Source organism: Chrysemys picta, chromosome 6 (assembly GCF_011386835.1).
Source record: "Chrysemys picta bellii isolate R12L10 chromosome 6, ASM1138683v2, whole genome shotgun sequence".
NCBI lineage: Eukaryota > Metazoa > Chordata > Testudines > Emydidae > Chrysemys > Chrysemys picta.
Genome location: NC_088796.1, coordinates 2610612 through 2628464, shown reverse-complemented (window position 1 = coordinate 2628464; position 17853 = coordinate 2610612). Strand labels below are relative to the sequence as shown.

At 58.3% G+C, this 17853-nt stretch overlaps 1 protein-coding gene across 7 annotated transcripts in view; it reads right to left on the bottom strand.

Annotated features, from left to right (window-relative positions):
* ATOSB (atos homolog B) overlaps positions 1-17853 on the bottom strand; it is a 69977-nt gene that overhangs the window by 19152 nt on the left and 32972 nt on the right. The window contains exon 1 of one of the 7 annotated variants that reach the window (XM_065598615.1): positions 11613-14505. The exons of 5 other annotated variants lie outside the window; for them this stretch is intronic. The gene's annotated coding sequence lies outside the window, so the exon portion shown is untranslated. Of the gene's footprint in view, positions 1-11612; positions 14506-17853 lie in introns of those variants that run through there. One more of the 7 variants, XM_065598617.1, reaches the window with a different exon arrangement.

Genomic DNA, 17853 nt, shown 5'->3' with positions numbered 1-17853 from the left:
CTACCAGCCACTGGCAAAGTGGCTCAGGCCTGGAGCTGAGATGGCAGACGGACAGCTTGTCTGGTGGGATTTTGTTATGCACAGGGGTGGGGAGGGGGGGAATACTAGACTGTGACCTGGCTGACTCACGGAGAGAGAGGGGGACCACAGAGCGAGCAACCGGCGGAAGGGGCCCCAGATGGGGTGACAGCTAGTTCCCAGACCCAGCCACAAGGAGGCGCACCTTCAGTGAGTGCAACCGGTTCACAAAAGCGCACTGAGTAACGCTCCCTAGTGCCCTTCTACATCATACTCGTTCAAAGGGTGCTTCATTAACCCGTACTAGTGAACCGTCAGCCCGCACCAGCAGCCTCTAGGTGCACCAGTTCACGCACAACGGTGCTTTAGAAATCCCACCCATGCAGTCTGTATTACTGCTCTGGGTAGGCAGATACACGGCACCGTTTCTAATGTGTATTGGACAAGCACCGATTGACTGATTTCTGGGTACCGGCGTGTTATCAGTGTGTATTGGCTAAAACCTAAAATCAGAAGGGGGCAGTCACCTCCTCCTTCTCTGCTGGGTTTGTCATGTTTACAAATGTCCTGTTTTTAATAAAAAAGCAGTTAAGATGCCCCAATCCAAGCTGGAACGTTTCTTTACACCTCACATGAAAGTGTCACCAGGAAGATCTAAATCTTTTCATTTCGGGTTGATCCCAAAGGAGTTTTTTGGCTGGGCCAGTTACTGGCAGGGCACAGCCAGACAGCAGTGACAGGGCCAAACGCAGAGGCACTGGGGTGGGAGGCTGGGGATGGCCTACCACCCAGGCAGAGAGCCAGGGCCCATTACTAGGGAATCATAGAATATCAGGGTTGGAAGAGACCTCAGGAGGTCATCTAGTCAAAGCAGGACCAATCCCCAACTAAATCCCCAAATGGCCCCCTGAAGGATTGAACTCACAACCCTGGGTTTAGCAGGCCAATGCTCAAACCGCTGAGCTATCCCTCCCCCCCAGCATTCTGCAGAGAAAGGGGGTGCTGGTGCTGAGAGCAGGGACTTTGGGATAAGCACGGCACTGGGGGATGGATTTGGGTAGACTAGATGAACTGAATGGGGGGAAGATGCAGTATAGATGGCACCAGCGCACCCCGGCCAGAGCCAGACACCTGGGTTCAGGCATGGCTGACCACAGCGGAATGTGGGCAATCAGCGCTTGTAACGCTTGGGATCCCTGCTGCACGTGGCTACGTGGACCCCACGCCCCCAAGGCGAGCCAAGCGCAGACGTGTCCTGCGCAGACAGGGCCGAAGACAGGGAATCCCTGCATACGCTGGCGACAGCTCCACTTGCCCTCCTGCCCCCGCCCAAGGACAGGGTCTGGAAGAACGAGAAGCCCGAGGCCTTTGGTGACAGAGGCGAAGTGGGAGCCTGAGGGGAAGGGGAAAGGCGACGGCTGAGCAAGGAATCGTCCTGCTGAGTGGCAGCCTTTGGGACAGATTCAAGCGAAACACCCGGCAAGGGGTGGGGTGAGGACAAGAGGCCAGTGCAGCTCCGAGACCCTCCTGCTGGGAGCTACGGCAGCCAGGGACAGATGGGGGCTCTGCAGCTCCAAGGGCCTGGAGATCCAAGCCCAGGCTCCCGGCATCATAGAATCATAGAATATCAGGGTTGGAAGGGACCTCAGGAGGTCATCTAGTCCAACCCCCTGCTCAAAGCAGGACCAATTCCCAACTAAATCATCCCAGCCAGGGCTTTGTCAAGCCGGGCCTTAAAAACCTCTAAGGAAGGAGATCCCACCACCTCCCTAGGTAACGCATTCCAGTGCTTCACCACCCTCCTAGTGAAATAGTGTTTCCTAATATCCAACCTAAACCTCCCCCACTGCAACTTGAGACCATTGCTCCTTGTTCTGTCATCTGCCACCACTGAGAACAGCCGAGCTCCATCCTCTTTGGACCCCCTTCAGGTAGTTGAAAGCAGCTATCAAATCCCCCCTCATTCTTCTCTTCTGGAGACTAAACAATCCCAGTTCCCTCAGCCTCTCCTCATAAGTCATGTGCTCCAGCCCCCTAACCATTTTTGTTGCCCTCCGCTGGACTCTTTCCAATTTTTGCACATCCTTCTTGTAGTGTGGGGCCCAAAACTGGACACAGTACTCCAGATGAGGCCTCACCAATGTCGAATAAAGGGGAATGATCACGTTCCTCGATCTGCTGGCAATGCCCCTACTTATACAGCCCAAAATGCCGTTAGCCTTCTTGGCAACAAGAGCACACTGTTGACTCATATCTAGCTTCTCGTCCACTGTGACCCCTAGGTCCTTTTCTGTAGAACTGCTACCTAGCCATTCGGTCCCTAGTCTGTAGCAGTGCATAGGATTCTTCCGTCCTAAGTGCAGGACTCTGCACTTGTCCTTGTTGAACCTCATCAGGTTTTTTCTGTACCAATCCTCTAATTTGTCTAGGGTGGAGAGGAGATACTGAGGCGGAAGGGGGGAAGGAGAGAGGGAAACGGGGGAGCCACCGATGGAGTGCTGCCCCAGAGCCATGAGCCAGGCCCCCCTGGGCAAGGAGGAAGGGCTGAATATGGCCCTGCCTTTGTCCAGCTGCATCTGGGGCTAAGGGAGACAGGCTGCAGGCAGCCGGCGTGAGTCACCCACCCAGCAGAACCCAAGGGGAGAGGTGGCCAGGGACAGACGCAGAGGATCTCTGGCAGCTCTCCTGGGCCCATGGGAGCAGCGTTCCTCCCTGCAAAGGGAAATGCTGATAGAACAGCTGGCAGAGCCTCCCTCAACTGGCAGCAAGGGCGGCCACCTGCCCACATGCAGCTCTGCAGACCGCTAGCCACGGGCCGAGGGGACGGGCCAGGCAGATCTGTGCTGCGCTGCCACAAGGGGGAGCTCCCGCAAGCTAAGAGCCTTTGTTCTAACCAACAGGTCTCCGAGACCCTGCAGCTACCCTGTGCCCTGCAGGCAGGACACTCCGGGTACATCTACACTGTGTTAAACCCACGGCAGCGTCACACAACCCGGGGCGAGTAAACAGCAGTGTAGACGTTTCCCTGCCCCCAGCCTTCAGAGCTGAGCTCCAGGCCACACCAGCTGGTTGGGGGCTGTGGTGCAAGCCCGAGACTGCAGAGCTAGGCGTGGAGACGCGCTGCTGCGGGGTTTCGAACGCAGTGCGGACGCACTCTAAAGGCACGTTTCCATGGACACCAGTGCGCAGAGCTCCGAGGCTGCCAGCCCCGCTAGCCCGGGTGCAACCGGCAGTGTAGACAGTGAGGCAGGGCTCAGACAGAGTACAGCTGAGTGCCATACACACCTGAACCCTCAGGGTATAAACCCTACAGGGCTCTCTACAGACCCATGCAGCGTTTACATGGCTGTTTGTCATATTAGCTCCCGCCACCAGAGCCTTTCCCCGCCACCGGAGCCTTCCCCCGCCGCCTCCCCCCACCGGAGCCTTTCCCCGCCACCACCTCCCCTCCACCAGAGCCTTTCCCCGCCGCCTCCCCCCACCGGAGCCTTTCCCGCCGCCGCCGCCTCCTCCCACTGGAGCTTTTCCCCACCAGAGCCTTTCCCCGCTGCCCCCGCCCCGCCAGCCAGAGCTTTTCGCCAGTGTGTAGGTGACACCACAGTGACACGCATGGATGCAGCCTGCCTTTCACTGCAGTGTGTAGCTACACGTATAGTGCCTGTACTCCACACACCACCTTAAGTGTAGACAGTCTTTTTTTTTTTTAATGGAGATATTCCATCTCCTAGAATTGGAAGGGACCTTGAAAGGTTATCAAGTCCAGCCCCCTGCCTTCACTAGCAGGACCAAGTACTGATTTTTGCCCCAGATCCCTAAGTGGCCCCCTCAAGGATTGAACTCACAACCCTGGGTTTAGCAGGCCAATGCTCAAACCACTGAGCTACCCCTCCCCTGAGTCTATTCCAACAACAGCCAGAACCAGCTGTATCATGTACTTCCCTTGGGTGGTACCCTGTAAATGACTGCTCCCGTGGTCCTTCCCCATGGCCCAGGAGCAGGGACGCTGTCCTGATGGGTATGACAGGCTCCAGGGTTCTCCCTTGGACAGGAGAAGCTCTTACTGACCTCAAGGAACTTAAATCTAGCCCCAGACTCATCTGGTTTCTCCCACTCTTGCAGCGTGCTGAGCACGGTGGGTGCGTGGGCAGGCACGCGAGGTGCTCTCTGAGAGTGACCGGGGCCCCATGCACCCCACAGACTCACTCACCATTCATTACAGAGGTGACTGAAGTCCAGCTGGAGAGCTACACTGTGACACGATCACCTTCATCTCCCTAGAGCAGCCCTTGGAGACTAGAGGTCTCAGATGCAAGGCTGAGTGCAGGTGCCACACCGGGATAACACAATGCAACTTGCTTTCTTCCAAAGCAGCATGTCTAGAGGTTAGAGCAGGGGCTGAAGAGCCAGGACCCCTGGCATCTATTTCCCAGCTCTGCCACTGACTCCCCGTGTGCCCTTGGGCAAGTCACTTCCCCACTCCATGCCTCAGTTTCCCATCTGTAAGACAGGGATAATGACGCTGCTCTGTGGGGGGAGGGGCGTTCACTCAGCGGGTCTGAAGAACACGTTCCAAACATTACGCTACAACAGGGGTAGTGTGACTGTTCCCACCTCCCCCACCTGTGTGCTCCATGCAGTCCCGGTCCCCTGCCTCTCCCCTCTCCACACACACACTCCTGCTGTCTGCACCTCGCCCTCGCCCTTCCCCTCCATGCACTCCTGCCCCCCCGCCCCCATTCCCAAGCAGTTTTACAGGTCCTCAAAGAATGAAAAGCAGCTTAAAAATCTTCCGTCCATCCGTCCGTCCTGAGAAGCAGGCGGCTTCCCACCCCCACCTCCCCACCACCCAGCCCAGCAGGCTCAAACCTGAGCAGGACAGGCCAAAGCCTCACAGCGCCACAGCAGCTCAGACGTTAACCAGGAGCCTAAGAAAACACACAAGCAGGGAAACCACAGGCAGGGGATAGCCGGGTTGGGGACAGACCTTTGTCTCCGTCTGCCTGTCTCGCGCTCGCTCGCTCTCTGCTGGAGGAGGAAGGGGGGTTGTGGGGGACAGCGCGAAGATAACACCCCTAGGAGGCATGTCACAGCCACGTTAATCACTCAGAATTCCAGCCGGCGCAGACACTAGCGCTGAAAATATGGGCAGCAAATGGAGATGCTGAAAGCTTGGAAATAATTGGATCCTTTCACTAGAGCTGAGCCCGGAATCCAGCCGAGGAATTTAGTGCTGGTGAAAGCGAGAGATCAAATGCACCGAGCGGAGCCAGGCACAGCCAAGCAGGAGCTAGACAGTCTAAGAGACGTGCAGGTCAGAAGGGACCATCACGATCCCCTAGTCTGACCTCCTGCACGTTGCAGGCCGCAGAACCTCGCCCCCCCCTCCGGTAACAGACCCTCTGGTTGAGTCGCTGACGTCCTCAAACCATGGGTTAAAGACTTCAAGTGACAGAGAATTCACCATTGACACTAGTTCAAACCTGCAAGTGACCCGTGCCCCATGCTGCAGAGGAAGACGAAATCCCCCCCAGGGTCCCTGCCAATCTGATCTGAGGGAAAATTCCTTCCTGATCCTCCTACACACAGCCCTGCCAATGCCCCTCCGTCCTGACCTACAGCCCCCACTGCTCTGCCAGTCCAGGCCCAGCCCCTCTACAGCTGAGCCATCCCCGCAGTCCCCCCTTGCTAGTCCAGTCTGAGCAGCTCTCCTGAAGACTGACATCGGTACAGAACGGGGACAGACGGCAGAGCTTGTGTGATCCAGCGGGGACTAGCCGAGGCCTCCCAATTCGCTCCACTGGTGCCGAGGTCTTTTCATTGTAAACAGCATTTGTCAAAGGTGACCAATGACCTCCCAGCCCAGCTCCCTGGAGGAGCAGAACAGGGCAGGAGACATGCTGGCCTCACGAGGAGGCAGCCGACCCTGCCGGGCTCCCCGCCCTCGCTCTCGTTCCAAGACACACTTCACATGGGGGTTTTGTTCAGCTCCTGCACTGAGCCGAACAGGGATGGGAGGCTCCTGCAGAACACAAAGAGGATGCGGCTGCAGAGGCAGCGGCAGGCGAGCTGGGGGGGTGGGGAAATCTCTCACCACTGCTCAGCAGAACCTCTGCACCACGCCGCAGAAACAGCGGGCTGCTGCGTCTCCGTTCCGGCCACTTACCCCTGTGGGCAACAAGAAGCCATTCGCTTGCTGAGTGAAACCTTCCCAAACTCCCGGGCCGGGGAGCTGCACGGGGCCCTCCCCAAGCCAAGCCGAGCGCATGTTGGAGAAGGAGACTTGGGTCTAGGACAACAGCTGGTGGTCAGACCCCAACCTCATCTCTCAGCTCCACGACCCTCGCAGCCCTCCTGGACGTGCCAGCAAACTCCATTCCAATCGTAGGACTGAAGGGACCTCGAGAGGTCTCTAGTCCAGTCCCCTGCACTCAGGGCAGGACTACGTATTATCTGGACCGTCCTTGACAGGTGTTTGTCCAACCTGCTCTTAAACATCTCCAGCAACAGAGATTCCACAGCCTCCCTGGGCAATTTATTCCAGTGCTTAACCACCCTCACTGGAAGTTTTTCCTAATGTCCAACCTAAACCGCCCTTGCTGCAATTTAAGCCCATTGCTTCTTGTCCTAGCCTCAGAGGTGAACCGGAATGATTTACCTCTGTCTTCCTGCAGCTGCTCTTTGTGGGGTTCAGCCGGAGGCACCACTAGCTCAGGTCTGCTCTGTTCCAAAGCCCAGGGGCCAACGGGAATTCCCTGGGGGTCACACACACACACACACACACACACACACACACACACACGATGGCATCAGACTTCGCTGGACCAGTCTCGCCAGAGACACAGGGACCGTCTCTGTTCTGTGCCTGTACAGCACCTAGCACAGTGGGGCCCCGATCCGTGACTGGGACTCCTGGGTTCTACCACAGTACCAATAATCAAACCCACCCTGCGTAGCACAGAAGCACCCAAGGGCCCAGAGGAACCCCTGGGGCTGGGCGCCGTGCAGACAACAAAGACGTCAGTCCTTGCCCTGAGGAGCTCACAATGAGAAGAGGAAACAAGCCCGCAAGTCTCGGCCAGAGACAGAGCCCCTGTGAAGCCCTGTCCTAGGCCCGTTGTGGTGGGGTTTAAACCCAGGTGCCCCTGGCACCGCCCTGGGAGGGGGCGTCAGTGGACTGGGCTGGATTCCAGCGTTGCTCACGTCCCAGCACGTTTTGGTCCCATCCTGCCCCTGCCCAGGCTATTTGCCATCATGGGCCCCATTTGATAGGTGTTAGTCATGACAGCCCGCCCCCCATGCCCGCGTGCGGCCAGGCCAGCCTATGGGAGCAGCCTGGCTACCTGAGCCTCCGGGCGGCTCTGGTGTTCCCTGCTGGGCAGCGCTTCAGAGCCCGGGTGAGAGCAGCAGGCAATGAGAACCGGCCTGAGGGCCCCCACCTCCCTGCACTCCCATCACCCCAGTCTCCTCTGCCCAGACACCCTCCTGACTCCCACAACCACCGCACCCACCCACAGGGCCAGGCCCTGCACCCTCCCCACAGGCCTTGAGTCCTGCCAACCCCACTGCCAGGCCCAGCCCCGCCCCTCCCTGCCCACTCCCTGACTGCCCACCCACCCGCCCCACAGTGACCGATTCTGCTCCTTGCCTCCTGCACTCCCGCGACACCCTGCCCCCTCCTATGCCCCCTTCCCTCTAGTCCTAGCCTGTCCCCCACCCTGCCACACCCCACCTTCCACAACAGCCAGGCCCTCCCCACCCCCAGAACGCCAGCCCCTGCCCCATTTACACCCCCCCTGCTTCCGCTCACTCCCCCCACCCCCTCCCCTACTTCCCACAGGCCCCACCAACCTTCACTGCCTCACATTCCCTCTGCACCCTGCCCCACATGCTCCCCAGCCCCCTCACCCCTCTTCCCCACTGCCACCCTCCTGTACATGCTCCCGACCCCTCCGCTCCGCACACAGCCTCCCTGCGGCCCTGTCCAAAACACCCGGGCCCCCACCGCGCACACAGTGTCCACATGGCACCTGCCAGGGCGTCCCCACATGGACTCAAGCAGATCCGGACGAGTCCCGGGATGCCAGCCGTCACTCAGAGTCCCTCAGTGCTGCTCCTAGCTCAGGGGGGCTGCAGAACTGCCCAGGCCTCACCTTCCCGACAGGGCCCTCCGTACTGCTCCCACGGGGTCAGCAGCTCCTGCGAACGTCGCTGTGTGTGGCGCCAGAGACCTGAACCAGGAGCCAAGCCGACATTCTGTATTCAGCACCTACCCCGTGTGCACCAACCATTGCTCCAGCAATCCGGACCATTGCAACATGCTTCCTTTTACCGTAAGGGGATGTCTGCGCTTCAGTCAAAGCCCCGCGGAGCAGCCGCAGCTGGCAGATCAGCTGAATCCGGATCACAGGGCTACAGACTGCAGCGCAGATGTTCCAGCTGGGGCTGGAATCGGGCTCGGAGACTCACCCCTCTCCGGGAGTTTCAGGGACCAGCCCCAGCCCCAGCCAAACGTCCGCACTGCAGCCCAAGTCAATTGAGCCAGGCTCCGAGTCGGCACCACAGGTTTTTATTGCTGTGTAGATGTACCCTTAGGGCTCGGGCTAGTGCCTGGGCTCTAGGACCTTGTGAGGTGGGAGCTCAAGTCCCAGCATCTACACTGCAAAGTGACTTTCAGAACACCTGTACAAGGCAGCTCTAGGGAGCTCATATCCCGGGCACTCATCAGGCCTCTCCAGCCAGCCTTCAGCCTGCCATTCAATGTGGCATCCCCGCTCCAGAGCAGGGACCCAGAAATGGCTCCCACGCACGCAGTGCCGTATCCCCCAGGATCAGCGCGACAGGTGCAGCTGCAGGGTTCACACAGGATGTGCTGTGGACGACACCAGAAATCACGTGTACGCCAGGAGTTGTGAACTGAGGGGCTGGGATGACAACTCGCCAGGAGCCCTAGCTCTCAGAAAACAGACCCGACTGGAGCTGCGAGGAGGTGCAGAGCCAGGGTGCTCGGTGGCTGTATTCTCCACGGCCCGCAGGGCAGGTGATACCGGGTGCAGGCTGTGGTTGTGTCCCCAGCTGGCCTGTGCCAGGCAGGAATCTGTGAACTGAGGAGAGCCTCACAAGGCTCCTGTCCTCTTGCAGGCCTGGCCGCGTGGCTTTCACAGGAACGTGAGAGGCTCACCAATTCCAGCCACGTGTGGGCCCACAATGGCTTTTAACCTGATGTCACCCATATATCAGTGAGAAGGGAATCCCGCCAACACCAGCCTTTGTGGTGTGATAAACAACAAATAGGCTTAGCTGGAGCCCACAAACAGCCTCAAAGCTCCCTGCAGCTCCCAGGAATCCAGCTCACACAGGGATTCAGCAGCAGAGCTGGGACCAGTACTTGGGGCTCCTGGCTCCAACCACTAGACCAGACTGTCTCTCCCTACACTCCAGTGCTGTAACAAGGTCACTCAAGTAATGCAACCGGTGCCCAGAAGCAGGGTTGGGTAACAGCCAGACATCACAGAGGCAGCTGAAGGGGGAGGAGAGGAAGCAGAGATCCTGTAGCAGCCAAGGTGGGGGAGAAGACCAAGCACCAGGGATGGGGAGACAGTGAGAAAGGAAAGGGAGAGCAGCCGAACCAGTGCCGTTCCAGTGTGCAAGGTGCTGGAATGAGCGGGGGTGTCCGCACACACTGCTGAGCACAGACCAGCTCTTCTGGCCCCCCAGGACCACGCGGGGTTCGGGGAAGCTCCATCAGCCATTGCCCCTGCAGGGCGGGAATGCATGCGCAGCCACAGGTCAGCTGTGGCCTGGAGAGCCCCCTTTACCGAGTGCGGCTACTCAGGCGAGGGGGGCCATACACTTACAGATTGGGGCCTCAGGAGAGCCTGATGTTAGGCCCTGGCTTTGGGAGACTGTAGCGAAGCCGTTTTGGAGGACAGAGCTAAAGGGGCAGTCAGTGCCCAGAGCCAAGCCAGCTGCAGAAGGACACGGAGGTGCCGGTCAGGGACACGTTCAGGACCAGACAGCCCAAGAGAACACTAGCCTGGCAGAGAAGCTGAAAGCACTGGGAGCAAGTGACTCCTTCCAGACAGTTCCTTGTCCCTGCCCCTGCTTCCATCTGCTCCCCATCCATCTGGGATCAGGATGGGCCGGGCTGGCAGCTGTTAGTCACCGGCAGGTGTTCCTGAGTCAGGGGAGCGGTTGGTGCCAAATGGGGACAGGAACCTGCGCGTCACCCACACCCCACCTCCACCAGCAACAAGCAGGTGGCACTACAGCAGGTCCCCCCAACCGGGCATTTGCAGGGAGGCCGCGAAGAAGTCACCTCCAATTCAGACGGGGGAAAAGACAAGCAGGTTAGCACACTCACGGAGACGGGTCCAGGGTGCCCATCACATGGCTCTGTGCTGGACCGAGAAGGGGCTGCCCCTAGAACAGCCTCAACAGAAAGGTGATTGAGAGAGTGCATCTGGGGGCAGGAAAAGGGCAGAACCCAGGGGCTGGGGTCCCACCCTGGGGGAGGGCCAAGGGGGTGCGAGGCGAAAGCTGCATGGTAAGGCCCATGCTGTGTGCCAAGGGGAAGGAATACAGGGTGAGTAGCCCCAGAAAAGCCCAGCACACCAAGAGTGACAGGGGGCATAGACACAGCGTGGGGGTGGGATCTTGCCCGTACTGGGTGTGGAGCTGGGGGTCATGCTGATGGCCACAGGGGGAGAAGGCTGCAGGACACACAGACAAGGCAAAGCTCTTCTCTGAGTGCTCAGTGTCCCTTCTCTGTGCCTCTCTCCCGCCCCTTGGGGACGGGGAGGGGGGGGGGCAGTCTGCAGTAGCCGAGCGTCTGAGCAGGGAGACAGGCAGGAAACCAGAGGAGACTCGGCGCACACAACCCTGCCAAACCTGGCTGTCCCCACCCCCATGCCTTCCCCAACCAGCCCCTGCCTAGCTTGCCACAGCACAGACAATCCTTCCACCCCAGCCGAAGACCACAGCAGCCCTGCCCCCAGGACTCTCATGTGGCCTCATCCACAGAGGGTCAGGTTAGAGGATCCATATTCACAGGGTCTGAACTGCCTCCCCTACTGGAGGACCAGACGCATCCCCGTCTCCTGCCGCCCCATCCACAACACAGCCCTGTGCAGGGGCGGGGAGTCCTCGTGCTAAGCCCGTCACACCTCAAAGCACTAGGCCAAAATTCACCGATTCGCCCCCAGACTAGTCAGTCTCACCCCCCATTCGCTGCAGCTGGGAAACTGGCTGTGAGATGAAGTGGCTTGGCCCAGGTCGCAAAGCAAGACAGCAGCTGAGCTGGGACTGGAACCCAGGAGTCCTGGCTGCTGAGCCCCGCTCTCACAAACCCCGTCAGGAAGGGGCACGGTGCCACCCCCAACTCAGGCACGTGGGCTGAGTCATGGGGCGTTTCCAGCTCTCCCCTCAGGGCCCAGCCAGGCCATCACCCTGGAGCCAGGCCATTCTCCTGGGCTTTGTGCAGCCCAGCCAGGAGTGCACTTCTCCTGGGCCTTCCCTGCTGACTCATGATCCGTGCAAGTCCCCCCTTCCTAGAGGAGTGTCACGCTCACGCCAGGAGCCAGTGTGCGTAGCCTCACCGCCGTTGCCAGGGTGATGCCATGAACTCCAGGTGGCACCAAGCCAGGATCACACCAGACCTCACCAAATCCCCCTTGTTTGGAGGAACCAGGCTGCCCCCAGCAACGGGAGAGACGGGCAGGACCGGAAGCTGGGGCCACTGACTCCTTGGCTGGAGATGCACTGGAGCAGCAGCTGGCGCCGTGGACAGGAGCCTTGCCAGGAGGAAGAACTGGAGAGATAAGGAGCTGGGGGGTGGAGCAGGGAACAAACAGCCCCAAGGCTGCCTGCCAGTTCACTTTATCAGCCTGGCATCCTGCACACACACCCCACCCTCCGCTCCCTGGAGCTTGGCCCAGCACAGGCGGATCCCAGCGCCCAGGAACCCACCCTTGGGTACAGCTGGAACGCATCCCTAGCCCTGTGCTACCCCAAGACACGTCCCTCACACGCACGGCCCCCTGAAAGCACTGGCTCATTCGGGGAGGGGTTAGACCACACACATTTGAGCCTCCCCCACAACCACCGCTAAATGGAGTGAATAGCCACTCAGACTACAGGCAGCATCTCTCGATAACGGGCGACCAGCCCTAGCGCTGGGGAAGGGGTGAGGCAGGGATGCTGGAGCACCCTGCAGCACCCCACGCCCGGCTGACTTTGGGTCTCTGGATCAGCTGAGGAGTTGTGGGGCAGGGCTGGGAGGCGAACTGCTGGGCTGTGACCCTGCGAAGCGGGGAGAGGGAGCAAGGCCCAGGGCCTGGAGGATCACTGCTGGTAAAGTGCTCTGGAGGTGGACAGCAGAAGGATGTTATGGGTTTCTTCCTGTGCCAGCTGCTTCTCAGCACCACCTTCCAGGAACTCTGGGGAAAAGGATCTGCCCCATGCCCACCCTCCGCCTGCATCACTCCTTACCAGAGCTCCTTTACTAGCCTCAGCCTCCCCCTCCCCACAGGCGGCGGGGGAGATCGGGCATTACAGCAGCTTATGTGCAGGAGATAGGCCAGGGACACAACACAGAGAAGCAAGGCGCTGTCAAAAGGGGGCATCCACCTGTGCCAAGGAATGAGAGCGAGCAGACACGTGGGCGCAGCGCTCTGGGCAGACACGGGGTGCTCCTTACAGCATCCCTGCGAAGAGCGCGCGTCCCCTCAACACCCTCATTCGCCCTTGCTCCTGTGGGAGAATTCACAGGAATTGGACACAACCTGTTCCTTTGAGCCACAAGAGCGAACGCTGGGGATGGGGCAGGGGAAGCCGAACACAGGCGATCCCCGCATATAGCTCAGAACGTTCCCTGGGATCACTAGGAACAGAGGAACGAAACAACAGGCAGTACCAAGAACATAACGCAGCCAGCCAGGAAGGTTCACTCCAGCTACAAAGCCCGTGCGCGGGCACAATTCAGATCACAGCCACTCTGTCGGTAAGTATTCGTTTCATTGTTCCATTCCCATGGAAGTAGCAACACCACTTAGTGTTTCCATGTGCTTGGCACCCATATCTCCCCATGCGCTCCAAAGATGTCTAGGCCTCCACTTTACCACTGGGGGGGAAACTGAGGCACAGAGGACAGACTTGGCCAAGATCACACAGCATGTCAGTGGCTGAAGCCAGGTGTCTTGGCTCCGAGGCCAGTGCCCTAACTATTGGCCTAAACCAGGTGCTGCTGGGGCTCTAACCTAACACAACTGGGGCTGTGTCTATGCTAGATGCACTAGAGGGGCACAGCTGCAGCGCCGTAGTGTAGACACTGCAGCGGCGGAAGAGGTTTTTCTGTCACTGTAGTCAATCTGTCCCCTCGAAAGGCAGTGGCTAGGTCGAAGAATTTGACCTAGCAGTGTCTATACCGCGGCTCAGATCAGCTCAACAACCTCTCTCACCGGTGTGAATTGTTCACACCTTTGAGCAATGCAGCCAGGTCGACCTAAGTTTTAGGTGGAGAGCAGGCCTGAGGACCAGGGCCTGTTTCTCATGAGCCTGAAACCCCTCCACATTCACCAGCAGCCCGAAAGCACAGCTGTGATTCACTCTCTAGCCAAGGTTAGGGCATCCTGGGGGCTGCTCTAACTTGCACCAATTGACAACAGTTCCCTAGAGACCCTGATCCAGCTGGGGATAGCAGAAGCTCAGTGTGTACCAGCCGCTCCCCCTCCTCACCAGGGCTGTGGGGAAGGAAGTGTAAGAGCTGTCTGTGGCAGATCTGGCTGTCTCCTGCAATCTCCTGGACAAACCTTACTGAATTAACTTTAGGGATCTTGGGAGTTCATGGTATTAAAAATGCAAATGTTTATGCATTATTTTGGGATTGTATGTAACGTCTCAGGGGAGCAGGGGGAGACATGACTGATGGAAACCCTGGGAAGCATTAGGAGCATCAAACCACCATTTGAAACAACATGCCAGACAAGAAGGAATGTCTACAGTTAAGTAGGTATCCCAGGAAATCTCTTCGCTCCCCTTCAAAGCTTTGCCTCGAAGAAGGGACCTTTGTCTGCTGATCACCTGTTACGTGAGGACAAGATCAGAGAACCAAGCTGGAGAAAGCAGTGACTCTCAGACTCAGGGGTGTTCTTGTTCTGAGCAAAAGCTGTTATGAACTTGTTACCCCAGGAAAAACTCTTGGGTGGGGTTAGAAGGACTGACTGAGTTGGGGTGATCTCTGGTAAGCTTATCACCATGCATGTTGGTTCTTTCATTGTTTGTAAAATGTGATTGTTTCCCTTTAGAATAAAAGAGCTGTGTGGTAACTTGTAACTGTGGCCAACTACACGTCCATAGCCTTCCAAGAGCAAGCAAACCAGGCCTACTTAAGTGGTCTGATCTGCTGTGGAACTCACAGTGTAGACAGGGAACTGGACAGCCTGGAAAAATCCAGCGGGGAAGAGAGATGCGGGTCTCCACCCAAGAGGTGACGGCTGGAGCCTAGAGTGGGCCTTGCTGGACCATGGAGGGGGAATACAGGTGCAGTTGCCCTGAACTGTGACAGTCTACACTGCTCTACACCTGCAGGGGTCTCTCCCACACCTGGCCGGAAGCCTCAGTTGGAGGCTTGAGGGTGGTTTTTGCTCACTTTGCACTGCCTGAATGGCACAACTGGAGCAGAACAGGTAGAGAATCTGCCCCACATTAGTGCATTTCACCCCACCCCGAGCTTGTCAGCATGCTGCAGACGTTTGTATCAACAATGAATCACTGCCGTACCCAAGCTGTCAGAGGGTAGGGTGGGATAGAGGTTTTGGCAGGGACAGGGAGCAGGATGGGCTTTGTACACGTGGAAGGCAGATCGGTATTGTAAGAGAAGCACATTAACCGGATGTTTCTGCAGTTAACGCAGTGAATAGTTAACAACACTGACGTTTACATCATGATAAGGTTCCAAAATGAACAACCCATTGAGATGAACAGAGGCAGTTATTGCTTCTCTCAGAGTCACCACGCTCAATTTTCCATTGCACCATTCCTGCTCCCTGTATCTTTGATCTGCCCAGTCCCGGTGTAATGCTGAGCAGTCTCGAGGCTGCTCTAATTTGTGTCCTGGCTGCAGTGGCCCCATAGGGGTTGTCCACAAGCTAAGAATAGCTGGAATGTGCGCTCTGCGCTCCATTTCCTTCTGCCAGGGATGCAGTGAAGAGCAAACGCAGCAGCTCTATGTTGTCCAGGGACTCCCCTTCCACACAGGGTAGACCCCAGAGGCCATATCCACCTCCTGGAGACGGCGGAGTCCAGACCACAGCGGAGAACCATCCCCTCATTCCAGGCTGTCCGCAGACTCAGGATGGCAACCCCAGCATGGGTTACGTTACCGGTTAACTTCACAACGGCAAGAGCCAGCTCGGGAAGCACAATGCAGGGGCCGGGGCGGACCCTGCCAGGCCCGCCCCCCCCCTCCCACCAGACTGACTTGGGCAACCTCCTTTTAGTTCAATTGTTAAATCTTTCCCGGGCAGTAATAAACCCAAACCTGAATTTGCCAGTTACAACCCCCTCCCCATGGTTCACAGATGTGGTTCACCCTTGGTGCATGCTGGGAAAACCCGACTGTCTGGGAACCCCAAACAGTCAAAAACCACTTCTGCCCACTCAGCTGCTGCCCTGCCCTTAAACACCCTGGGTACGTTGACTGATTGGCACATATAGGCTGAGGCTGAGGCTGGAAGCTGGTCTCCTCCTCCCCATGCCTCAGGTTCCTTACGAATGGCAGACAAAATGAAAGGTTTAGCCTGCCAGCTCATCTCCCTCGCTAGCCTCCTCTCCTGGCCCTCGTCTGCCAGCTGCGCCCCATATGGCCCTTTGGGGGAGAGGAGACACCGCTAACCCGGATTAGCTACACAATCATCTGGAATTGTGTTTCCCTGCCTAACAATCACAGGCGAGACCCAGGATGGCCTTGGAGGCCAGGATGACCTTAAAGCAGGCTTCTCTCGCCTGCCACAGCACCACTCCAGCTGCTTCCCAGGCCTACATCTCATCTCCCTCCGGGTCAGAGGCTCCGTCTCCCCCACTGGCACCTCAGGGCTTTGGTTAGCTAGAGCGGTTCTGCTGCGGGGGAGGGAGCAGAAAGCAGAGAACAATGCCCCCCCGCATCAGGGCTGAGAAGCGTTATCTAGAGCAGGACGTCCTCCTCCCCAAGCTGCCATGGGACCAGAAGAACGGCTACTTCGTCCTCAATTCCTTCCCTTCACCCTTCAAAGTAGAGGCACAAGCCAAGCTGCAGGACCAAGGATCAGCTACAAGCCCCATGCTCTAGGACCCAGAGTGAACAGCCAAGATTTCTCCTTGATCCCCTCAGAATACCTGCCGCCCCCTCCCCAGTTCACCCTGACATACACTGGCTCCTGTTTAGCTCCTCTCTCCGGCCTGGGGTCTTCTGTAGCCACAGCACAGAGGTCACGGCTCTCTCGCCCTGCCCCGCTAGTCAACAGCCCCCTCCTTCCAGCAGAGAAAAGCTTTTTTCCCCCCCTGGTTCTCTTCAACCTCAGCACAGGGTTCCACACGAGGGACCTCACCCCGCTGGGTAACCTCTGGTCATGGCTGCCCCCCTCCCCATCCCATCCTACCCTGGCCCGGAACACCCTCCCTCCTCCAGACCAGGCAGAAACAGAGCCCCCTGTCTCATCTGTGCCCACACACCCCTCTTCCCAGCCACTCACTGGGGCTATCTAAATGTCCTAGCCTGGCACCCTCAGCAGTGCCTCTGCCCCTTCTCTCTGCCTGCCTTGATGATCAGTGGCCAGGTCTCTGCCAGGAGAGAGGACCCTTTGCATCTTGCAGAGCAGACGCACCAATGATCATTGGGGGGCGAGGGGGTGTGGCAGACAGAGGGGAAGCGAAGATGATGCCATTTGTTGAGTGTCTCACCCCAGGCCAGAGGACAGTACCCAAACCAGGAAGAGAACTCAGGCCTCCTGGCCCCAGCCTCACGTTCACACTGCTCCCACCCTCTCATTCATCTCACAATGTGTGTCCTCTTTTCAAAAGCTCTCTGTGGACTTGCTCCTGCTGACTTCACAGGCCTCCTCTCGCCCCGTCTCACTTCCCTGAGCATCGAGCAGCAGCTTCCTCCCGACCATCCCCAGAGCCTGGCCACCACTGCTTCTCGAGCCGGCCCCTCTGTAGCTCCGCGCTGCTGGGACAGCCTGTCTGCCACGCTCACCCTCCAGCTCCAGGCCCTAAGGGGGCCTTTTGCCCCTGCTGCCAGCCCCACCCCACTGTGGTTATTTCAATTAGCCCTTTGGGACCCAGCCTGAAGGGAAGACACTTCACAGAAATCAGTTGGGATACTCGTTGCTCGTTTGAGGGCCTTGCTGACAGCCTGCCAGAAGACCCCGCGCGGCAACAGACAAGACAAACCCCACCGCAGTCACCCTCCCCTTCTATATGCAGGTGGCTCAGGTGGAGCTGGGGGGGCTGCATGCTGGGACTCGCAGTTCCCATGCACCGCATCTCTGTAGGGACAACAAGACTAGCACAGGCCTCGAAGCTGTGTTCAGTCCGCAGGCCACAGTCTGGCTGCCCACATTTAGACAAGGTTTACAGGAAACACACGAATGCTGCTCCAGAGACATGAGGCAGCGAAGGGATCCAAAGAGAGAAGGGAGGCAGGTGCGGCTCCCCCCTGCCAGGATTCCTCTGCCCCAGTCCCCAGGTACAGCCCCTGTGCAGTGCGACGCGGAGACAATGGTAGGGCAGCAGAGGTAGCGCTGCCGCCCACAGGTCTGCTCGGTGAGGTGAGAACGTTCCCAGCTCGAACCCACCCCCTGC